This window comes from Helicoverpa armigera, chromosome 14 (assembly GCF_030705265.1).
Source record: "Helicoverpa armigera isolate CAAS_96S chromosome 14, ASM3070526v1, whole genome shotgun sequence".
Classification (NCBI taxonomy): Eukaryota; Metazoa; Arthropoda; class Insecta; order Lepidoptera; family Noctuidae; genus Helicoverpa; species Helicoverpa armigera.
In genome coordinates this window covers 8,617,698-8,644,182 of record NC_087133.1, presented here as the reverse complement: position 1 = coordinate 8,644,182, position 26,485 = coordinate 8,617,698, and the positions used below count along the sequence as shown (strand labels likewise).

General features: G+C 35.4%; 1 protein-coding gene across 1 annotated transcript in view; it reads left to right on the top strand.

Moving 5' to 3' along the window:
* The first annotated feature begins 7,944 nt into the window (after positions 1–7,944).
* LOC110373323 (angiotensin-converting enzyme) overlaps positions 7,945–26,485 on the top strand; it is an 88,179-nt gene continuing 69,638 nt past the window's right edge. The window contains exon 1 of the mRNA XM_064037826.1: positions 7,945–7,979. The gene's annotated coding sequence lies outside the window, so the exon portion shown is untranslated. The remainder of the gene's footprint in view (positions 7,980–26,485) is intronic.

The following is a 26,485-nucleotide window of genomic DNA, read 5'->3' as shown; positions in this document are numbered from 1 at the left end:
CGTAATATTTCTATCAAGCACATTTGCGGTGTTAAGATAAGAAGCCGTAGAAGTCCAAGTAATGAGTTTGGTCGATCGTTAGCAATTAAGTGAAGGCCGCAGCCGGTCCCTGAGGGAGCAATGTGCGTAACGAGATATTTCACCCGATGCTGGTGATACCATCGCGGCAGACAAGAGAATGGGGGTCAACGGTCAGCTAAATGATTTACTGGCTATCGATTTTGGATGCCGGTTAAGATTTCCAATATTGTGGCGAGATAGTGTATTCATTAATTTGTAATAGGTACCTATAAGTCATTATACATGGTTATCATTTTCTGAAAAGAATAAAAAGACAAAAAAAAAACTAAATACTGCAATTTGAGGACGCTACTTTTAATGCGCAAAACTTTTTTGTTGGACTTAATTATAAAGGCTTCTAGAAACTAAAACTGTAACTTAAAAGTTAGACCCGAAGTTGTAAGTTTCGGTCTTTCTGAGGAATAGTAAAAAAGAGAAATACATACCTTTTTTGGCATATAAGTAAAGATAGGAAATAATAATTGGGTCTACAAAAAAGTATCAATTTCGCTATAGTGGTGTTGTAAGATAAACTCTTTCACATAAATCATGATCATCTATAACCCTGATCTTCTAACAAGCATTGGTTATAGGCAGACGAGTAATATATTATTGTGCTGAATATAATTCAAGACGCCTATATTCTCCAGAGTCTAGACTTCTAGACTATTAATTAAATTGTCAGCTCTCACAGTCTTGAAACTTTTGCAAATTGGTAGGGGTACTCGGTAGTTTAAAATTACGAATCGGAACAGTTTAATACTAGGTCCCCCGTTTTCGGGTCCGACTAATTGACGGGTGACCTAAGTTAAATGTAATTATGATGTGTGTGACGTTTCCGAGTTCGTTTAGACGAATTTTAAGTGAATATGTTATCAACGACAAATGTGTTGAATATAGGGAATGTTTAGGTACAATTATATCGAACATTTCTTAAGACTGCGGGCATAAAATGAAAATGATCTGAAAGTGGATCTTATTCTTACATGCCCTATTTGGGAGGCTTTTGACCACCAGTTAATTGATCAAACTTTATGATCATCAAAAACCGGTCATTCAGTACATAATAATTTTCAAAATCGCAAAGCAAACGACCTTCCGTAAATTCAATCTTCGATCAATGTTTTCGTGTAAAAGATTCAATTTACCGAAAGAACGAACAATATTTTTTGTCACGGACAATAAACGAGAAATCCTTGTAAGGGTAGTGGAGTACTATCGCACTAAATAACAGAGGACCTGAGCTTGATAAAGGTTGAACAACTATTCCGGTGTCTTTCTTTACACCTTTGTTAAACTGCTCTAACTTTTCCACCCGTTGATCTTTTGACCCGGAATAGGCAAGCTTGCTCGTTAAATTAAAGTGAGCTAAATTGAACTTTATGTCTATAGTGCTTAAGGTCTTGATTGAATTCCATTGATAGATCTTAGGCTTATTAGCTTATAAGCTATGCCTGGATTAACATCTCGAGGAAGTCGATGTATGTAAGCATCTAGGACTAAAAGATTATCAAGGCGTTGAGCGTAGGTGGCAATTTATTACCTGGTGCTTTAAGAATTCGGATGGATCATATTATTTACGTCTTTGAGCACTTTCCGTGGAGTTCTCTTTATTTGTATCGTGTTTTAATATGTACCTATATGTAAGTATAAATATTATATTATATCTTATTGAATTTTTTATCTATGTCTTAAGCTTTAGCATTGAGCGCGGCTTGCAAAACATCTAACTTACATGTAGAAAGAGTTCCAACATAAAATTTTATTTGTTGACCTCTGCTCGACTCATGCAGTCACATGCTGATGAATGCTTTTACGCTTCATGCTTAATAGTTCCCATTGTAGCCGCGTGTCTATGAAAAATGAGATATCTATTAAAAGGATCCCTCATAGAGTGTTACAAGTAGCCATAGTCTGGAAATTCCGAAGGTTAACCACTAAATCCCGTGCTTAATTTCTCAGAAAAATCAAGGGTTAAATCAACCGTTATACCATTCTGTATCAGAATTTACAGGGGTAGAAGCGTCGTAGATTCAGCTACTCGATTTTTGGCTCGGCCTCATAAAATCCAAAACGTCGACGCGAACGTAATTTATTAGTGAATTAAGTTAATAAAACGGAATGTCTGTCAGTTGGTACAGCTTTGTATCCAGAAATATTGCTTTGTGTTATGGTGTTATATTTCATTTCATTATGTTCAATGCCATCGGTGATATCGTATTTTGTTCTTGCATTTGTGTTCAGTAGATCAGTCTTTAGTTAATAGTTTTCTAGGTATTAAAACTTCTGGTAATCTTGAAAGTATTTATTATAGTTATCGGCACGAATCTTGAGCTGTGACCTTCACCTGCGTAGAAGTAATTTATTGAGTCCCTTTTGTGGTATGAAGTGAGGCGCGGGGGCGGGCTAAAGCGGTGATTGGCCACCAGTGCATGCCGTCATAGCCGTCACTCGGGATTGGTTCTTTGCTAATAAATCACTTCTGCGCAGATGTAGGTCAGAGCTCAAGATTCGTGCCGATAACTATAATAACAAATAGTTGGTTGATGGATCTATCGCTGGACATGACATAATATCCTAAGCATTGCTTTTGCGTTTCTGAATAGGAAATTGTTCTACGCATAACACCTGGCTTACATTCTGCATTATGAATATCGTTCTCTAGCATACCTATTAAATTATTTCGATCGTCATTCAATGCTTGCGGTATATGCGAAGCGTTCCGTTAGTCATGGTCATAAATATAATATAAAATTCTACTATACAGGAGCGATATTTTGAACCATCATTTAGGAACATCGTTAATATTGTGTTGTTTGGAGCAAGAAATTAAATACAATTTCTTGTTATGAAGAAATATTCAATTGTTATGAAGTCGCAATAAAAGGATTACAAATCATGCCTTTTATCCTACTCATCATAAGCTCTTATAGTTTCCGTGATAAATTCCATGCATTGGACCAAAACAATCGTTCCCCAATATTTTCCTTTTCATTTCATTAAAACCTTTTAAACGCAATCTCGTCCGATCCCAGCGCTTCTGTTTCACTAAAGAGGATTAAACACCTGCCAAATAAATGGAAAAAGCGAGGAAAACCGCGACATTTACTAGTATAATGGCATTTTGCCAAACAGAGGTTACTGCGCTCCACAAATATTTTATTGTAAGGACAATGATAAATATGCTAAGGAGAGATGCTTGGCCCCTATACGGTCTCAGAAACTAATTTCTCGGCTCATTTTAGAGTTAGTTATCAGATTTCGTCAAATACAAACTTATTGAGTTCTTCAATCATTGAATTAACTTCGCCTTAAGTGGGTCACGGGCCTTTAGGTCGTATTTCGTAAACGTATTGTTCCCGAAAACAGGAGCGAAGGGAGCAAAAGGGTCACTTACAAAAAGGGCCAATTATAAAACGTACCTACTATTTTTTCAACACAGTATAATTTATTACACGCGTTGACAAATAGCTGAAACAATATCTCTGGAAGATTAAAAATAAAATAAAAAATTCTGAAATAATTTAAGTCGAGTCTCCAAACATAAAAATGAGTTACGACGTATGTCCAGACTAAGCTAACGTCGTTATGTGCCAGACAATCCCTGGAGACTAACACGAAGCGTGTGTAAAAATGACAAAACTTAGTCAAATAACTTGTTAATGTTTTAAAAGTGTCGCATAAAACCGTCTATGCGTTGTGCTACAAACTTTTTATATGTTTTTCTCGTTTAAAATAGAAGACAGTCGTTTAAAAAAAAAGGCAGGTGATAATTTAAAATGAAGAACTGAATTTGTAACAACGTTCTCGGCTGGAAGGACATCAAATTTGCTTATAGTAGTGAGATGGTAGAAAGTGTCAAAGCCTAACAGGACATTACTGTCGTCATTATCATTATGACCATTTGTAACTGGTGAAATTGTACAGATTATATTACCTACATGTTTCATGTGACGAAATGGTAAATCTAATCATCTTAATTGTCATAATCGAATGAACGGTTCATGAACGCTAAAAGCGATGCTACTAGTATACTTGTAGGTGTACAATTTATTGTTATAAATAATGGGTAAAATTAAATGGCTAATTATAAAATAATGAACAGTGTAAATGTACAGGAAGAATGTTCGTTAGGAAAGTTTTGACGTTCTCCCTAAGCGTTTATTTATACCTTTAAGTTATTAAATTATAAATTACAACACGAGTAGAAAGTTCTTGAAAACGTTTGAGAGTTGAAAGTTTATGAATGTTCGTATTTTACATGCGTAGGAATGTATTGTTTAGTTCTAGAAGTACTCTTGGAACAATTATAGATGGGAAATCATTAGATAACCCCCATACACTGCAGAGAGGGAGTAACAAACTTTTACGTAGTTTTTTTTTCGGAGCTTAAATTCTGCTGAAGATATACAAAATACAACAGAAACCCACAATCGAGTTTGATTGGACCTTCATGCCCTTCAATAAAGACCATAAATTCCAATACATGTACTGTGTCCAATATACGATTATGTATTACAACATCTTAGAACTAACTCATCGTAAATCTACTAAGTTTAATATTCCCAGTCCTGATTCTAGGATCAATGTTTGCTTATAGTACCCTGAACACAAACAGTGGCCAAACTATTGAGTCTTGATTGGTATCTAAATCACTTGCTGCTGATAATAAATCTTTCTTAATTTCCTGGGGAGGTCATTTGTTAAAGATCCCTTATAGCGATAGAAACTCTGATTGGAACGTGCCGTATAATTCATTAAGTTTTTCGAAAATGATGGAATTAAGTTTAGTGTATTTACGCAAAATTGCTTCAAATCTAAATATTCCTTCCTTCTAATCTTCCTTTGTTATGAGTACCTATACGTATAAGAATTTGAGATTCGGTCGACAAGATTTTGCAAAATTATAAACGATGAATCTTTAGGAGAAAATACGCTTGTACCACCTAATATCACTCAAGAAGACGTACTTAAAGTCTCAACACTTCATCGTGTTAATTCCCTCACAGCATCTATAGAACACCTTGTATAACAAGGATGCAACTCCGACGGGTATCAGAACTTCATAATAAGTTTACGCTCAACTAGTCGGCGAACCGATTACACGGTAGGTGTGAAACATGGGATCTATCCATCGGAACTCGCTGATAGCTTCTGGTAGTAACTGATAAGTCTTTGAGGAGATTCAACTTGCACCGCTCAGGTGGCGCTTTTCGGAACCGCTTAGATGTTCATAGGTGTTGGTAGATGGGTGTTAATCGAAAGTAGTTTTAATGCTCTTCTATTTAAAGTTAAAATTTAATTAAGTATTTATGGTGTGTGTAGTATGGAAAATGCTTATTTGCGAATTTATGGTTTCTCGATTACAGGGTTGAATCGAGATCTTTATTTGAGAAGTGGGGAAATAGATAGGTCTCTGGAGACCGTTATGGACTGCTTTTTGTAAGGCTATGTGGATACATGATGTATTGACCTGAAAATTTCAGTGAATTTAAGAGATAACACTATTGAAAATAAAACAATGTTGAGATCGCAAATATTTTTACGGCTTCATAAACACTTCTTTAAGTCTAAGTCAGAATGCTCTTAAATAATAAATTTTACAGCCTCCAAATTAACAAAAACCGCTGACACAATATTTTTTTACATAGCAATAAAATATTTAAACCCTTTATAGCCCCATATTTTCAGACAGCCTTCTTGTATCAGGGACCCAATCAAGGGTTTTAATAAATGTCCTCAAAGCACCATTACTTTGATTAAAGCTGACCTTAGTTGATTAGCTATCTGTATTTCTATGCCCTATTGTTGGCGATTAAGATCTTTTTAATCGTTCTGTCTAATATTTTAGATTTTAAATAGAAACGCAGAATCTGCTATACGATCCAAAAACTTCACAAGAAAAATATGATGTTGTGATTTTTTTTCCATGAAAACCATTTACAGTCGGTGCAAAGTTACATGAAAAAGTTTCGGAGAATTTGATAATATTTTCGCAAAAATATTTAAAAAATATACACGTAGTAAAAGTAAAAATAATAGTGTAAAATCCTCAATATTATTTTCAGATTTTTGTTATTGTAGTGACGTTCTTATTTAGTTACGGCAATTTCAACAGAAATAATATCGACAGCAGCAAAAATCTCATAAAAAAGCCCTTAAATAAACGAGCCATAACCATTAATACCTAAGAACTTTTTACGATTACGACTTGTTATATTTAAGGGGGCTTTTCACAATTTGTCTTCTGATGCTTTGTCGAGATGGAAGATGAATTTCTCATACTTTGGTCAGGACCATTTAGTTAATGAAAAGAAATGTTAGTCTTCACTGCTCTATATAATATCAAGCACATTATTCAGAGGGATTGGAGAAAAGTATACGACGAAACTGGCTTCGTCTCTTCGAAGTGTCTGTCACTTAATTTATTTTGTCAATGCCCCATAGAATACATATCATTATTATGAGAAATTATTTACGCGTTCTAGGTAACTTGCTCGAACTCTCTTGAGAACAGTCTTGATAATTCAGCAAGTACACAATCAATACTTGAAGGTCGCTCAGTTAACGCCGTCTAATTAAAAATGAATGATGAATCAACCATCGTACCTTGAACTGCATTAAGCCTGGTTTGTGGAAACGTTAATAAGGCACTTACACTACTTCTGTTAATAACACTTCTCTAATTAATGTTTTCCTTCTCGAGTAACTCTTGCAATAACTGCTAAAAATACTTCAGCTAATAAGTTGGCGACAGCTGAAAAATTTAGTACTTTCTCGAATGCGAAAGTTTGACTGAACATTCCGCGGCTTACAAGGAAAAGTGTGCAAATTTTATTTTGCCATAAATAGAATTTTCTTCCAGTAAAACGAAATCAAATTAGAGTACTCAAATTGCAGAGCTGAAGGTTGAAGAAAACAATTTAAGTCGAAATATCAAAATAAATATGAACATCGTCGGAAGCCAAGTCATGTGAATGACGAATTTTTATTGTTGCTCGTATTTTTTTCCTGATTACATAAATTCATTGTGGGAACCAAGATGGCCGTAGAGATTTACGCAAACAAGCGCCCAGATTCTTTCTAACAGCCGGAACAATTTTATACCTTAATCTTTCATTTTTATGCGGTAGGAATGCCTAATAGCACTTGCTACAGCGGCGAAAAGGTGCTTCTAGCGAGAATTAAGATGTTTAGTGCAGGAATTCAATTTTATTTTGCTTGGTTTTACGATAGCACTGCTTTTGTTGTAAAATTGAAATGTTTACGTTAAGATCTAAATAGCAGCATACTCGTAACCATCATTTGCTCTCATATTTCGGACATAAAATCAAAATATTTAAATCGTAAAAATAGGTGTAAGTTTTGTAAGAATAACGTCACTAGCAGCAGCAACAATTTGTTTAGCGCAACGCGTGGCTATTTACATATTGAAATAGCGCTACTGTTGTCAATACCACGCTTGAAAAGTCTGACTTTCCAATCTAAAGCTTACTCCTAGTTCCGACTCACTAGTTTAAAATCCATCGTAAAATCGTTTCGGATGCTGATAGTTGAAAACTGCAGTAAAAACACCCGTAAAGGAAACTTATACCATTTAATTGGTCATATTTTACGAGATAAAAATTATTTGCACTTAGACTCGCATTTTTGGCTTGAACTATTTCCGTGTCTTCCTTAGAACCTGTAACTTTAGAATGTTCGCTGTCAATTACGTTCACTATTGCCGTGAAAATGTTTGAGTCACTTAATCTTTTTTTCGAACATCAAAAGCCGAAGTGTCGATAAAAGAAACGTAAAAGACCTCACAGGGTAACATGCACGGCTGACTTGAAAATCGTTCACGTTTCCCACATTACTAATCCGAACTCCGTTTGTTCGCAGGACTGCGAGTGGCATACATCGAGCTGATTGTGCGCGTAAGTACATACACACTGGTAAAATGTACACACACACTAGTAAAATGGGCTTGTTCCCATTTACTCCAAACCCATTGTTTTCTGTTAGCAGAGTTCATACATTTCTTCCAATTGGGTCCAAAATGTGGAACAAAATAAATAGATTAAAGTATACCTTCAAAATCCTTCCACATGGCTCCAAAAAATTGTGTGTATCGTCAGCAAAATTATATCAAACTTACATCTCAGTCTTAAAATCTTGGAACTAGTTGGGAGGATTTTATATTTTTTAAAGAATTGATTTCTTCGCTTTGGACTTGTTGGGAAGGAATTTGTGGAACATTTGGGAACAAGCCGTAAAATGTACACAACACAGGTACACTTTGTACCATATTTGCAACTCGTGATGTGATTCCTGGTTTTTGGTTGTACCGAGGAGAATGCTTGATGAGCTTCAGAAACTAAATTAAACATGATTGATTACAAGTGTACGGAAAATACGAGTAAATAGGCGAAGGCGGGTTTAAGTCGAGTATTTACCAATGTTTATGTTCAAACGAACATCGGCGAACTTCATTAATTTTGCGCTCAAGTTTTTGCTATCGAATTTCGTTTCGGTGTTTGATAATGTTAAGGCTGGTGTTTTGTTTATTTTGACTTCATTTAGTTGATCGATTATGACATTGTACTTTCATAATATTTTTCGGTAATTCTTTCAAGTAATCCATAGTGCAAACGGCTTAGTGAAAACAACTTTAATATTAAACTAAATAATTATCTTAAGAGTTAATTAGGATAATGAATTGATTATTAAGCAATACATTATTACATTGCTAATATTATTTCAAACAAAATTCAATTAAAACTAACTTTTAAGCCATTACTCTCTTAGAACTGCACGTAATACATGGATACAATCAGTAGGTACACCTACAGGTAGTCGACTTAAAAAAAAATACATGTGGCACTCGGGGACTGCCGCGGTAAAGCTATTGCATAGCATTCTATAATAACTTATGCAATTATAATTATTTATTTTTATTTTTTATTTTATTCATACAGTATTTCTTTTTCTTTGATTTATTAATTCAAGTTACGCTTTTTGAGCGTGGTGACCGATAGGAAAACAATTTTTTCTTTCTTTCTCACAAACAGCTGATTATGTATTCGTCCGGTTTCAGAGCAGCTCGTCTCGATTCGGGCGAGTTCCGTAAAGTCGTACAATACGTCTAATCGCACGACACACAGCGCCGTGTCGAAGACTGCCGAACTGACACGACGTTAGACGATGCACGGCCTTCAAGCCACACCTCCGTGCCCGTCGGAGTGGGGAGCGTGAGGTTTTTTCGTTACGGAATTTCTGGATTTGGTCCCCGCGCTCAAGGCCTGCGATAGAAGCTATGCAATAGCTTAAAAAAAAATTGAAATTCGCCCGTAAACCAAATGACTGGGAGTTCACTTAAATATTGACTTAATTGAAACCCGCTGTATATTTTGTTACTCTCGTACTAGTTTTAATGAATATTCAGTTAACCGTATTAGCTAACCACATGCGGTATACAGTGTTCACATATTGCTCCCCAAGTCGATATGAAAATGTATTAAACCATTTTAAACTAAACCAACGTTTGTATAGTTAAGCTTAACGTGAGTTTTTACTAGAAAATATTATACTAATAGTTCCCCGCGGGTTCACTCGCATCTCGAGATAAAAGGAAGGAAGGTGAATGAATATATTTTGAGGAAATTCATTTAGATTTAAAAAGTCTGGAATGCTTTTTTCTGTAGTAGAAAAGCCTTGAGCTGTGACGGTGGAAAGGCTGATGATGATGAAGTAACTATAAGAAAGTTCGGTGTGGCAAATGATTTGGCGTAATGCTTCAAATATTATAACAATACGAAACAATTTAGAAACAATCACTATTATATACTCCAATAGAGACATAATAAAACGATCCTTTTGTAAAAGGCGAGAAATATAAAAAAGCAAATTGATCACAATTTCATATGTCAAATACATTTAATGTGTTCCAAGTCAGTGAACATTTGTTGAGAATAAAAGCTTTTAGTAAATAAGTGTGTGTGGGTTGAAATGGGTGAAAAAATGTTAACGTGTACCTCCATTACTTGAAATCTTTTGGGTTTCGGAAACCTAAATTGTTCGATCTGATTCTTCAATTTTGACCGCTATTGTTATGGGTCATTTTGGGACAAAGGTTGAAATTTAACATATTTTTTTCTATTCGTAAAGGTCAAGTACCTAATCAAATTCTAATATTTTTATATTAATCTCAGTTGTCCCTAACTTTTTCATTTAATTACATAGTTTTAATGAAGTACATCAACAAAAAGTCTTGATGAGTTCTGTGTAATAATAAATAGGCGTTCTATTAAATTAAAGGACACTTCTACGAACTCTTTTTATAAATAAGTACATATTTTAATTTTATTATTGTGAGAATTTAAAATTACAACAATTCTGCTCATTTAGATATCTACTACTTACATATAACATTAAAATCTTAATGATTTTAAAAACTGATAGTATCTTGATCAGGGTAAAAAAATACGGTTCACAGAGTTGAGGACTGCCAAAATAGGTCGATCATGCTTTTTAATTCAGTCATATTGATCAATTAAATGTGTAATAACATCGATGTGTCTTAATATTTTCGCTTGCCATAGCTAGTCCACCCACAGTCTATTTTTAAATATCGTTCAATGTCCGAATGAATAGATATTTCACCGTCATAACAACATTCTAAGCTGCCGTTATCTCTTGACGTGCAAAACAATCGTCTATTATCCACTGGATGCGAAAATCTTTACATAAAATTGCTAACGGTAAATGTTAGACATTCAATGTTCTGTCGCACCGTTCATTCAAAAATACACCCTCACTCATGGCACTAAAGTGCAATATTATATAGCAGTTCCAACGTAGAATTGTTTCATTCTTTGTCTACTGGAGGAGTGGTCTAAAAGGATTTGTTCTATTTGTTTCTGTATCGCTTTCGGCTAAATTAAAATGGTACTCATCAATAGATTGGTATGTTCAGGACTTTTCAATGGATATGTTGCGGAATATATTTAAATGAACCTTTCTGTTTAGTTCGTGGTTTTATTGATTGGGACCGAAAAGTTTAATGGTCTGCTTTACTTTATATGTTGTAAAGAAGTATTGGGGTTTGTTTTTCCGGGATTGGATGTATAAACCAAATGAACTATTATTTTGTAGCATTGATTCTATATTATAAAGCTGAAGATTTTGTTTGTTTACACGCATTTCTCTGGTACTCTAGAAAATTATTTCAATGTTAGATAGCTCATTTATTGAAGAAAGCTATAGGTTACCATCCAGGTGTGCGGAGTAGTATATCTGGAGCTGTCAAACAGGACTACATACAATTTTGGAATAAACAAAGGGTTCTTGTAATTTCATATTGATTTGAATGTTGCCGAAATGATTGCTTTTCCAGAAATTGATGCAATAACCGATTTACACACATCCATTGAAATATAGGTACAAGGTATATTGTTTGCAATGCAAATGTTATGTAAGTAAATACATATATCATGCTTATATTACTTGGAATAAACCTAACCGCTTCATGAATTACAGAGTTCCAGAAATCCGTCCATTTGATTGTCTTGTTTTCTTGGAAATTTGAGTTAAAAGAAAAATGTCTTCTTATGAAGAATGAAAGTTCATGAAGAACAACTAATTCTAAATAATAATTAAAACAAAATAGGTTGAATGGAATATAAATAGAAGAAGGTATAATTCACAGCATGACTCTCATTCCTTAATTATCTTTATACAGGGTTACTGGTAAGTAGACCGCATCCTTTCAGGAGGTGATAGTATAGGTCAATACGGACAAATTTGACCCTGGGATACACTGGGCAAAAGTTAACCCGTTTCAAGATAATCGAATTTCAAGATCAGTCGTCTAGGTACTCGTATAAATTTTCATTATTTGTCAAAAGTCTCGTTTTTGTGGATTTTTGTGTGTGTTTTGGATAGAAGATGAATCATTTCATAATAACAAACCATAAAACTGTACAAATCACAGAGGAAATTATAGCGAACAGCAATTACTTTTTTAGTAGATATTTTCTCAAAAATATTACTCTTCATTTTTTTGTGCAGAATACTTAAAAAACATCTACATTTATCTAGCTATCCAAAAAGCCACAAAACACACAAAAATCCGCAAAAACGAGACTTTTAACTAATAATAAAAATGTATACGTGTACCTAGACGACTTGTAAAAAAATGATCTTAAAATTCGATTATCTTGAAACGGGTTAACTTTTGCCCAGTGTATCCCAAGGTCAAATTTGTCCGTATTGACCAGTACTATCACCTCCTGAAAGGATGCGGTCTACTTACCAGTAACCCTGTATATTACTCAAACTTAGACATTGGCAAAAACACAAACCCTCCAAAGGGCAAAGACGAAAACATACTAAAACCAACGAACGTTACAAAGTAGTACCCACTTTAATTTACGATTTTAGCTACCGACTTTACTACCACCAGGTATATTGTCAAGTTTTACACACTTTGTACGAACCGTAAAAATCCAAGTTCAGCGATAAAAGTACCATTACAACCGCTTCACTAGTTTTCGCGATTTACACTCCAAGGGGACTTTGTTATTGTAGTTTTAGTACCCTAGTATCTTCTCAAATGGAAATATAAGCTAAGATGACAAACATAATATCAATATTAAAGAAAATAATCATTATATCAGTAAAGCTAATTAATATAAAATGTGTTGTACTTAATCACATTAAATTAAATACGTTAATATACTGGTTAATATATGTCGATTAGCACAAATAAAAAAGAAAAATACGTAAAAACATGTATTTTTCAAACAAAGTAAATAGCATAAAAATGTGCGAAATTCAACAACTAACGAAAAAGAACAACTGAAATTCTCCCTTGAAAACTGACAGCTGTTAACTGATCAAAACATTCGATATTCCTAACTTTAACTCTGTTTTTTTACACATAATGTTGTTAATAATGAAAACTAAAAATTACTCCTGTGGCTAAACCACTGCATGGATTAGGTTATTTTTGTTACAATTCGTATCATCGTACATATTCGTAATAGAATATCATGAAGTATATGTGATAAGATTTAATGTGATTAGGTACGACACACGCGATATAAAAAAGCTAATATATAAAAGAAAATTCATAAAAATACGCTTTTATTTGCTATAAAAATAATGATTTACGTCTCGAATGAAGGGCTTGTGAACAAAAAATGACAGTTCCAAAGTGTTGCACTTAGCATGATTGACTTCGAAAACATCTTAATGGCTGAGAGATTCAGCACCTGCTTTATTTTTATGTTCAGATACACATTACTTAGAAGAACTTTTTAATATGATTTACTTAACGAGACTTGAAAGGTACACAAATAGATAATTACAAACAAAATACTTAAACTATCCCACGCTTGGTCATTTTTATTATTCGTCCATTGTATATCACATACATACATATTTGTTCATCCTAAAATCGACCACAGAACATTCCAGAACCAACCAGAAAATAATGGAACAACGCGGCTCTCGCACCGTTCAAACGCATCGCTTGCAAACCACTGAGGCGAACCGCCTTCCCGCAGCACCAAACGCAATATTTGTTAACTTGCCACGTTTCGCCCAATTAGGAGATTCTATACCATGGTCAAAGGGTGACAGAAGTCCCAGTGAATACGTGATTGGTAGAGAGAAGATATATAAACAGATTTTATTGGGAGAATAGATAAGAATACCCATGTTTTGTGTATGACAATGTGTGCTGTGGCAAATAATAATTGTTGATTGAGGTTTTGCTAGTTAAAAATACTATAAGTTGTTGTAAACAAATATACTGTTGTGTGCTAAATAAAGGTACTACGTGGTGTGGGTGAATTTTTCATTTTCCACCTAAAAATCTTTCGATAAGGCCTTTGTTTTCGGGATTAAAAAACAGCACGAGTAACATTCACCCAGAACCCGTTAGCTTACGAAAAAAAAAATATAGATCGAAAAGTTCTGTTGCGTAAAGGGAGGATAAAACCCTAGCATTTAAAATTCAATACTAGTAGATTACTCTTCACCTCTGAAGCTCAGTGCAGTTCCAGGAAAACGTGGGGCTTTTAGTCATGTAGGCACGTTGTATATTGTAGCCACATCCGATATGCTATCAGATTTGACAAGAATAGTTTAGAAAGTTCAAATGCATCTTTCAGTATGTTTAGGCTCTTAAGTGGGTGATCCAACTCTGATAAACATTAATTACTCATAAACAAAAGAAGTCCTCTACGGCACCTTTCTGTTCACGCCAACTTTGAAACTACTGCACGGATTTTCTCCCATAGATATAGTGGTTCGTGAAGAAGGTAAATACGTGGTGCATCATATGTTTATCTGTTACAATGAAGGCGAAACAAAGTATATTAATCTTTCTAAATATTAAGCTCCTATATTACAACGCCAAAGTAAATAAATTGACACATATTTTCAAAACAAATGACAGTTTGCTTTATCTATTCAGACACACATATCTATATCTATCTATGTCAATCCGCAATGTGTACGTCTGTCGATGTTACAGCGAACATACGTGACAGAATGATTTCTGGCCGACACTCGGTATTGTGACGCATAGCAAGCTCTGATATGATTGAGATTAATGCAGATTATTGTAATCCGTGTTCATATTTCGTAATTAGGTGGATATTCTGATGAAGGGATTAAAGTGCAGGTGCAAGTGCGTATATGTGTGCAGTATCCGATTTTGATATTTTCTGAGACGGTTAAAAAGTCAGTTTTTGGAGGCGCTACTCAATTCGGCAAACGAGACAACTCTTATATCAATATTTTCAGATTTTTTGTGTTTTTTTAAAGAAGTTTTTTTTTTTTTAATCTGTGCTTTGTATCAATTTGTAAATGACATTTTTTGTATTAGTCATATCTAATCTTTATATATCTACTAGAGTGTATTTTGAAATGAATCATTTCAAATCGGCTTTTCCCTGTACAGAGGAAGTTGGGATTCTAAATCAATCGTTTCGTATCTATTCAAATTCGTAACTGGGTTACTACTATATCTATAAACATTGGTATATTATTCACTCAACACGTATGATTGGAAGTTAGGATAGTTACGCAAACTACGCTTTTGTTTAGATAGCTTAAGCATATAAAGTCTATTTTTGGAGTAGGTATTTCTGTAGCGAAAACTGGTAGTTTGCTAAGCAGTTTTTCATGTGGAAGTTATTCGTAGATAATTTTCTCAATTTACTTTGAAAAACTAAACTTAAATGTATGTTTATGTATACCGCAAGGTAGACGACCCCATTAATTCTAAACATTGTTTACTGATGCTTCGGATGTAGTATCCTCAAGTTAATTAAGGGAAATCATGCTTAACGACTGCTTAATAAACCTAATTCAAATTACTTTAAAATATGTATTTTCACAAAATTACTGCAACCAAACTTTCTGACGCAACTGAATAAAAAGACTTCAACTTACTTCTCACTTAACGCCGCAAGTTTCTTGCAGCTATAACGAATGTACGCTAAACTTCTATTTAACTAAAATACAGTGAAGATTGTTATAAAATTAGCACACCAAGTGGTTGCATCTTAAACATTAGCTTGTACTTTAGAATGTGGCGTCTCTTTGTCATGTTCAAGTTTATTAACATTACAATGCACAGACCATGGAGAACAAAATCAGAAATTAACGGATATGTCATAATGCAAAATCTCCTTAGGAAATAGCGCGCCAAAAGGCTCGTGCTTGCGGGACGAGGAACGTTGCTAGCGCCGTCCTTATATGCATATGAAACCCGTCAATTATCACCAATCAATCAAGACCAATCTTTGACTTGTATGTTTTGCTTTAAAAAGGCACCTAAACGTCTGTTTCGTTCTAGTAACTGATGACGCCTACCTTACGTGGCCAGACCTACAAGAAGACACCTGGCCTACCTATCCTTATGGCATCTCCGTTATCTTACCTTGATCCGTGGTACATACTTACTTAACAGAATTGTTTCTGCAAGGCTCTCTTTATGAACCTCGTTATATGTGGCTTACTTTACACGAACAAGTCATTCCATATTTGGTCTCTTTGCTTTATTTTGTCATCTATATTCATTATACCAGATTTTATTCGGATTCCATTACCATAATCACTTCTGTACAGTTTTGGTTGAAAACAAAGTTAAGAAGACGTGACTTCAAAAGTTTAATGTCAATGTATTCTTAATTAATTTACTTTTGAAGTCTGAATTTTATTCGCAATTTTTGACACGCATTTTCAAATATAGTCTATCACAGGGTATTTTGACTGAACATTTAGAATTCAACCAGTCATTTAAATAATAATTTGATTTTAGATACTGCAAGAGACAAATGTGCAGTGAATTTCAATTTTGAATATCAAGCAATGACGAAGTATATTTTCAATCTGTTTAATGACTCAAATAATTTAATGAACGAGCTAATTTAATTGAAGACTGGGAATGATAATTATGAATAACGAGGTACTTATAAACATTTAGACGTTATCAACAGCAGCAGAATACTGTTCCCTTTGTCTTAAAATTTCATATAATTTATGACTTTTTGCTAAATCTCTACCGAAATCTTAAAACGTCTGTGTAATGATTAATCTTTTTAATCTTTGCCGTTTTATGTTTTTCGATAAGTATCTTACGAATATCGTCGAAACTTTTAGTGCTTCCTTTCGATATGATTTCCAATAAAATGCTATGGGTTCATTCTAAACGGATCATTACATAGTGGAGTTCTTTGCCCGCTCCAATTCAAATAGAGTTTATTCTTGGGGTTAATAAAAACGTTCATAACTCCCATTTATGGTTGCGTATGCGGTGATTAAGTAACCAATATAGACGCTATAAATTTATTTGTATAGGTAAGTTACTGCCTCGGTGGCCTGTTATTTCAGAATAGCTTGGATAGTTCAGGTACTATTATAGTTTAAAGTAACATTTTATATTAGATCGCTTTTTGATTTATACTGAGAACAGCTAAAGTTCATGTAAATGTTAACGATTATGGGTTGAATTCGAAGTCATATTAAGTTGTAATGTGTTGGACGTGGGTGGCGTGGGTGAATATGACTTCATTATGTAAGAAGTTCAGTACAATACCAGAAGCTAGATTTCCAATGTTTTTAAAGTAACTACAATCTTACGGGTAGAACAATAAAACAATTAGGTAATTCAAATATTCGGTTATATTTTGGAACTTAAAACCAATGAAACATAGTAGTAGCAGGCAAAGTATAATCAACTAACACGTGCTTAACCGTTAATATAATAACATAACACAAATTAACTAATATATACCAATAATATAATAACCACCTTAAAGTAAAATAACAGCCACAGTTCAATAAGTAAGCAGTATAGTATTTAGAGATCAAATCCATAACAAATCAAAACACTTACAGTAGGTTTCTTCTAAGTTACCACCGAGAGGTGTTGTCGACTCCGTGGTTCGCGTTCGAAAGCCGAACCGCCCCACCGCCTGATCCCTCGAGCGCGCGCTTTTTCGTCGCGCTTGAGTGATCACACTTGACAAACGACTTTGACACTTGTCACGAGATCGGAATGAAATTGCCAAAAATGTTGCCAGAATATAACAATATTTGAAATGTCTAACAGACGGCCGTCCTGAGAAAGGAATGACCTCATTTCTTTCCGGCCATTCGAACGCGTTTGTATGCCCCTATACAAAACCATGGAGTCGTAAGCTAGTAACATTAATTATTAATCTAATTCTTAATGTAGGTACTAAACTAATTCACATTCGTTATTAATCTAATTCTTAATTAATTAATTAATAAATTAGAATGAAATTACATTTTTTTTTGTAATGAAGGTAACTTAGACTATAGCTTAATTATATTCCGATTCAAATAAGATCATACTCTTGGATTGATTTAGAATTATTTTGATTAGCAAGTTGACGTGATTACATGGTTGCCACAGGGACCTGAAACATACACAATACATGATTAACTAAGTTGTTTTGTGTAAATAAATGATAAAGAGAATCATCTAATAGTCAGTAGGTCTATACAGATTAGCGAAGATTAAAGTTTTCGTTTTGAGATGGTTAACTGTAATGTTAGTTAATACTGTGACAATGTGAGATTCAGTTCAAAACCGCTATTATGTACTATTAGAGCGTAATATTGCTTAGTGAAAGAAAAGGGTGAACACCGTTTGTGCTCCGGAATCTGTCACTGTTACTGACTACCGTTTGCACTCCGGTCTCGGTTCACTTTTATAGAAGAGGTGTGAACACCGCTTGTACTTCGGAATCCGTCATTGTTACTGACTACCGCTTGTACTTCGGTCTCGGTTCACTTAGTTAGAAAAAACGTAAGAACACCGCTTGTACTCCGGAATCTGCCACTGTTACTGGCTACCGTTTGCACTTCGGTCTCGGTTCATATTATAAGATCACTTACTGGCGGATAATTCCAGAACGTTCAGATACGGCTCGACAGTCATGCCAAGTCGGATCTGTAATGAAAACTGGGAGAGGTACGGGAAGGAGGATAAGGATTGTCATATTCACAAGTCTAATGGATTGCCTAAACTGTTTAAATGATGAAGTCCATATACCTACAACCTGAATCGTATGATCAGTGATCGTATGTACATAATAATATAATTAATTTAAGTCTAAGTGTAAGTATTTAAAAAGTACATAATAATATAATTAATTTAAGTCATTGCAATATATTTAATTTAAGTCATTAGAGTCATTTCTGTTTACTGAGTCGTTATTCATAATGTCATGTCCTTCGTCGTCAGAATCCTTATTAGTATTAAATGGAACGTCATCGTCTTCACCGTCAGTGTCTTTACCAGGTGCAAAAGTTATCCAACGCTTTAGCTGGTCTGCTGGATAAATACTTTTGTATTTCCGTTTTGAGTGACCATCGATGCTAGATACTTCGTAACGATCATTGTCTAATACTGCCGTAATTTTTAGGGGACCCCTAAATTTTGGACATAACTTTTTACTTTTGCCGTCAGCGGGATTGTGATGGTTTGGTATCATAACTAAATCACCTAGTACAAAATATTTCGTAGGAGCCCTGTTACTGTCAAATCGTCTTTTCATGTATTCCTGACTCTTTTCTGTGTTTTCTGCGGCTGTCGTCCGTATTTCATCTCGGGACGAGCTCAGTTCAGGTGTATCTCTAGAGTCAGTTAGTTCTACTAAGATAGGACCTTCCTCAGGAGATATCGTACGACGCCCGAATATTATTTCAGAGGGAGATTTGCCCGTGGTTTTATTGACAGTATTATTTAAGCTCCACTGCAGTTTACCTACTCTAACATCCCAATCACGTTCGTCTTGGTCAAAATTAGTTGCAGCCAACGAGTCAAGGATTGTACGATTATATCGTTCAATCTGCCCGTTGGCTCGCGGTGTTGCCACCGCATTCAGTATGTGTCTAGCACCTATCGCTTTAACAAAATTAGTGAATGCCGAAGAAGTAAAACTAGTGCCTCGATCGGTAATGATAACACTAGGACTTCCTATTATATCAAATATTTCTTGTAGCATTTTAATAGTAGTTTTAGTCTTTACATCTTTTACAGGTCGAATAAAAATAAATTTACTGAAGCCATCGATTATGCCGAGTATATACGAATTTCCCTTCTTACTTCTCACAAATGGCCCTAGGTGATCCATATGGAGAGTGTGGAATGGGATATTTCCTTTAGGTATTGGGTGTAGATAGCCGGTAGGTTTATTAGACGATGCTTTATTGTAAGCACAATTGATACATGCTTCCACATATTTACGAACGAAACGTTTCATTTTTGGAAACCAGTAATCTTGTTTTACTTTATCAAGCGTCTTCTCCACCCCGAAGTGACCCATCTCGTCATGGCATAACTGGCAAATACGCCATCTAGCCCCATTAGGCACCACCCATTTCTTTTGATCTCCTACGACTCTATAAACTTTATCATCCTGGAGGACAAAGTTCGTAAAGATGTCTTTGATCTCCTTTTGGTTACTCTGCAAGATCAGCTTGATATGTTGCAGCTTTGGGTCTGACATTTGAACTGTTTGTAGCCAATCAATCGTACTAATATTCATTATTTCGTATTCCCGAGCGTCTAAAAGTTCCTGAGAATCTGGTTTATTGACAGGGTTACGACTAAGTGCGTCGACATGTCTCATATTGTCGCCTGGCCTATACTCTATAGTGTAGTCATACTCCTGCAAGAGTAACCACCACCGGGCTATGCGAGGTACGAGATCTCGTTTAGTTAGGGTGGTTCTAAGAGCATTACAGTCTGTGTAAACTTTGAAGGGTATGCCAATCAGATATATACGAAATTTTTTTAGAGATAAAACAACAGCAAGAGTCTCTAATTCATAGGAATGTAAGTATTCTTCATCCTTAGAGGTCTGTTTGCTGAAGTATGCTACAGGTTTAGGTAAAGACCGTTCGTCTGGTCTTTGTAACAGAATGCCGCCTACTCCTAACTTGCTGGCATCGCAATGCACCTCCGTTATGTAGGTTGGGTCGTACAGTGCCAATATGGGACGTTCGGTAAGTTTAGTTTTAATTATATTAAAGGCTTCTTCTTGAGGGCTACCCCAAACCCAAGGGGTATTTGCTTTCGTCAGGTAAGTCAAGGGCTTGGCGATACTAGCAAAGTTAGGGACAAATCGTCTGAAAAAACTAGCAAGACCAACAAATTGTCGGACTTGGTGAACGTTACTAGGTGTCGGAAATAATGTCACAGCTTCGGTTTTCCTACTACCAGGCCTGAGGCCATCTTTAGAAATCTCATAGCCTAAATAGTCTAGCTTGGTTTCAAAAAAATAACATTTTTCAATGTTCAAGGTTAGACCGGCTTTACGAAGGCAGTCTAAGATTTTCGATAATTTTTCCAAACCTTCGTCTACATCGGTTGCGGCAGATAGTATGTCGTCCATGTAAGGTAGGGCTAAGTCAAATCTATCCTTCCCCAAAGCTTTATTGATCATATGCTGAAAAACTGCTGGTGCATTAACCAAACCAAACGGCATTCGTGTGTATTCGAAATGTCCGTCTGGAGTTACAAAAGCTGTCAAATGCATAGAGTCTTCTGCCATCGGGATTTGATAGTAGCCTGATTTTAGGTCCAAACTTGTAAATAGTCTTTTACCGTTAAGTCTATCCAATTGGTCATCTATAACTGGCATAGGGTAAGAATCTTTGATAGTCTTCTTATTAAGCGCCCTATAGTCTACACATAAGCGATAGTCGTTGTTTTTCTTTTTAACCAAAACAATCGGACTCGCATAAGAAGAATTAGACTCTTTAACAATTTTATTATCAAGAAGCTCGTTAACTAGTTTCTGAACTACAATTCGTTCACTATATGGTAACCTATAAGGCTTATATGAGACTGGTGAGTCATCGTTAAGTGTAATGTGCATCTCCGAAATAGTGGATGTCCCTAGTTCACCAACATTCAAAGCAAAACAGTCGCGATATTCATTTAAGAGGATTAATAGTCGTTGTTTTTGCTCACTTGTAGTCTCAGAGCCAATTTTTAGCATATCTAGTGTCAGTGGGGTAGGACTGTCTTTTATTGGTGTCTCAATAGTCAGTTTGTGAATCCCTAACTTTTCAGTCTTTTGGAAATCACAATACATGTCAAGCGAAATTGGGAGTAAATTGGCTCTAGCTATAAGCTTCCCCTTATTCAATATATGTTTATTTCCCGAAAGATTAATGACTAATATTTTCCCTAAACCCTTAGTAACTGAAAACAGACCTTGGGGAATTATTATCTCTTCGTCAGTTTTGAAACTGGTGTTACCTGTTAAATATATTAAACCTGTATGGTTGTTCCCTAAACAAACGTTAACGCTTACTACTCCGCTAATCTCTTTATCAGACTCCACATAGACTCCCGATTTCTTTGTTTCGGCCGTCTCTGAATACAGCATCAAAGTATTACTAGTTTTGTAAGCCTTTACTTCGGGCAATTCGGGGCAATTCGGGACTTTGACCAATAAGTACATCAGTATTAATAAACTCGTCGCTTACAATAAATGCTTCTACTACAGCAGTAACAAAATCCACGCTTATCTCAACAGATACTTTACCTAATGGAAATATCGCACCTGCTGCAAAACCTTTTAATAGAGGTAATCCCTCTGTTAACATATCTAGTCTCAACTCTATTGCTGTACTCTGTTTTATAAGCGTGCATTCGCTACCAAAATCAACAAATGCAGTTTTTTGTGTGCCATTTAACATAATTTTCTTATTATAAATATTTTTACTAGGTTTACTTGACTCAATCAGCTGTACCTTGTTTACGTTAGGGGCGCTTTTATTATCCTTGTCCTTCTCTGAGTCACGCTTACAGTACTCTGTTAAATGCCCCATTCTATTACATTTTGCACATTTTTGTAAAGGTTTCGTACATTTTGGTACAGTATGCCCAGGCTCGGAGCAATTATAGCAGTTTATTTTAAACGCAGAATTTCTAATGACCCGTGTATTCTCTTTAGATTGTGCAGGCATTTTTTTAACTTCTCTTACATTTTTACTTGAAACACTTCGCAAATACTTAAGGAGTCTACTCGGTCGTTTAAAATCAGCACCTAATGCATTAAAGCGAATATTATTATCATATATACCCTGCACAATACAGTCTACTGCATTTTTACCCTTAATTTTGCAGTGGTTAACTAGCTTAGCTTTATCATAAAAGTATTCTTCTAGAGTCTCGTCCCTTCTGCTTTTCCTATCTAGCATCTCGGTTAGTTTGTCTGCATAATTTCGGTTATCCGGGAAACTCTTTAATAGCTTAGCCTGCCATTCCCTCCAATTTAGTTTAACAGATGATAAGCCCTCGTACCATTTGCGTGCAAGACCAGCAAGTTTAGGTAATGCATTATATATAATTTCCTTATCACTCCAGTTATATATTTGTGCAGTCTCATTAACCTTCTTTATCCAGGATATCATTGTTTGGTTCTTTTGTCCGGGATCAAAGTTAGGTATAACATCCTTAGCGCCTAAGAATGAATTCTGATCGCGTTTGTTAATTGCGTCAATTAATTTTACCATGACATCGACTTCCTTTGTTTTACTTTGTCGTACACTGCGTCGGTGTGATCTATCCCTATTTCTATTCGATCTAGGTGAGCCGGACGCTGTTGTACTAGTTGTGACAGAACTTCTGACAGAACTTCGGCTATCACGTTTTCTATTGTTTCGCGGCGTCCGTTCTCGCCGATAACGCCTCTTGTGCCTACGAAGACGTGAACGCGATCGTCTTTTGTATGACCCAGAAGAGTGTGAATCTGTACTGCGGGCCTGCCTAATAGATCGTGAACGTCGATAACGAGATTTTCGCGAAACGTGCCTGTTTCGTGAATAGAATGTTTCAGAGGGGACCGAAGTTGGGCTATCACTAGTGTCACTACGTGTTGTAGACCGTGTGTGTGCACGAGCACGTTTGGCTCTTCGAGAACGACCCTGAGTCTTCCTTTTCCTAGACCTACTCCGACGCCCATCTGCCCGTGGGGGTGTATAGGTTTCCCTATCAGACATCGCTATAGTCCAGTCGTGTTATTGTAACGTCTAAAGTCACGTCAGTAAAAGGGGTAGAAGTCAAGTCAAAGGGTTAGGGTAAGGAGATAACGAAGTAATTAGTGAACGTGTACAAATGTAACACATCAGGTTTCAATATAAAAATATGGTAGGTAAAAAAAAATATGCAATATCAGGTAATTAAAGTGTAACAGGACAATAATAGAATTCAAATTGTTGTATATCTGGTCCTGGCATAGCACAGAATAAAATAAAGTAACATATTATTCAATCAAGTGTCATCTGAATACCATACACAAGGATTCTATTTGTACATATTGCAAATAATAACATTGTCAGTTTTCATTCGCTGTGTGGCATCAAAATGTGTGCTGCTTCGAGAGCATAAATAACTTGTATCTATTTATAAACTAATATGTATCTAGTAAATCACGAAACAATAATATATAAGCGAACAAATGGTTTAGTAAAATGCAGTCGGTTACGGCACGTGTGTGTGAGTGACCCACTAAAGACCGCACCCATCCAGGAAGTGGTAACTTCACCGAGATTTGTACGGATCACTGCGATGTATCTGCGCATACCTCCATAGAGTAGCCATGGCAAAGCATGCGCAAAAACACCTCACAACTTGTTGGTCACCCACCTATACTTCATGTACCGGTATGAAAATATACGTAGATATCACAATAGTAGCCAATTTACGTAAAAATAATGCACACAGCGAAATATTAAAAAAAAATGTAGACTAACCTATTTAAGGTTATCTGTGGCCGTTATTTAACTTAAGTGGTTGGTAAATACAGAAAACAAATAGAAGCGTAGGTAATGTTAATTTAAAGGTGGGCATTGATATATCCCACTTCTGAATTGTAAGAAGTTCAGTACAATACCAGAAGCTAGATTTCCAATGTTTTTAAAGTAACTACAATCTTACGGGTAGAACAATAAAACAATTAGGTAATTCAAATATTCGGTTATATTTTGGAACTTAAAACCAATGAAACATAGTAGTAGCAGGCAAAGTATAATCAACTAACACGTGCTTAACCGTTAATATAATAACATAACACAAATTAACTAATATATACCAATAATATAATAACCACCTTAAAGTAAAATAACAGCCACAGTTCAATAAGTAAGCAGTATAGTATTTAGAGATCAAATCCATAACAAATCAAAACACTTACAGTAGGTTTCTTCTAAGTTACCACCGAGAGGTGTTGTCGACTCCGTGGTTCGCGTTCGAAAGCCGAACCGCCCCACCGCCTGATCCCTCGAGCGCGCGCTTTTTCGTCGCGCTTGAGTGATCACACTTGACAAACGACTTTGACACTTGTCACGAGATCGGAATGAAATTGCCAAAAATGTTGCCAGAATATAACAATATTTGAAATGTCTAACAATTAAGATACCTTGAAGGCAAGAGTAGATGAAATTCTTTAGCTCTTTCAAATAGCGGGTTATTCATTAACGGTATACGTAGGTATGCAATAACCTACGATTTTCCAAAAAATAAAATTATCCAATCAGGAAGAGTTGTTAGTCTACATATATAAGTAAAACGGTTTATAGATTTCCTTCATAACATATGTTTGCATATGTTATGATAGTCCTAAAGCGATACCTGCGTTATTTCGGACACATAGCGCGGAAACCCCCTGACAATATTGAAAAATCGATATTATTAGGCAAAAGACAGGGGAAGAGACCACGGGGCCGCAGACCAACCCGATGGACGGATTTGCTCAGTAAGACCCTGCAGAAACCATTCCAGGAGGCATACAGGCTGGCACAGGATAGAGAACGCTGGCGACAGCTAATAGTCGGCGTAGGAGATGGGGTCACGATCCTCAACGAGTGAGGGACCGACTAAAGAAGAGAAGAAAGCAATTAAATAAATATTGCATACGCCTTCTCCGAGCGTGCAATCCACCTCCTACATACTTTAACTTTCTGTGAAATTTCACGTAGAAACTCGAAGCGTTGCTATTAAAATATGCAAATGTATTTTATTTATCAAATCAGGTGTTTGGCAGCAACTGGTGTCAATTGGCGATAAATTGACAAGCTTTGATGAAAAAACTTTTCGGTAACAACGTTTTGCAATCTTTACTTACTTCGTTTATTTCGAAAACTTCGTCGAAAGTAGGATTTTGTATTTAACGTACCTCTATTATTTGTTTAATTTTGATACAGTTTAGGAGTGTTTTTGCATTTAGCAGAATTTTTGAAGTTTGCAGACAGAGTCGTCTTAAGTCTTCATTTTGATTATATTTATTGCGAATCTCTTTATATCTGCTATTGAAATGTCAAAGGTAATACCGATGAATATTAATGAAGTCTCTGATATTCATTACTATCATGTATACTCACGCAACTACCATGACACAAGAGTCAATATGTACAAAAATTAACAGCCTTACTACAAAAACTTAAACATCAGTTGAACACTTGTCTAAAAAAGTGTGGCTTCAAAATGGACCTTATTTCAACGACATAACCTGACAGTTTTTTAGACAAATGTTGAACAGAAGTTTAAAGTTATTATGGTACGACGAAAAAAGTTTTGATATAACCCATACATATGTAAAAATTTAATAAATAACCCGTTGTATAAAATAAAACCAACGCCATGTAAATACCTAGGAACATTGATACATCAAGGCAAATTCCGTTTCATCATATGTACCAATACATTTTCCCAACAGTTTTTATAGGATCGCTCTTTATAGGTATATCTAGAGAAATGTAAACGTTTCACTTTTATGTTTCCTTTTGCTTATTTCGTGTATAAACGGTAGCTTGTATGTAAGAATGTTTATTGATGTTTTCTCTGGATATACTTTTTGACGAACTGAATTTTATTCGGCAC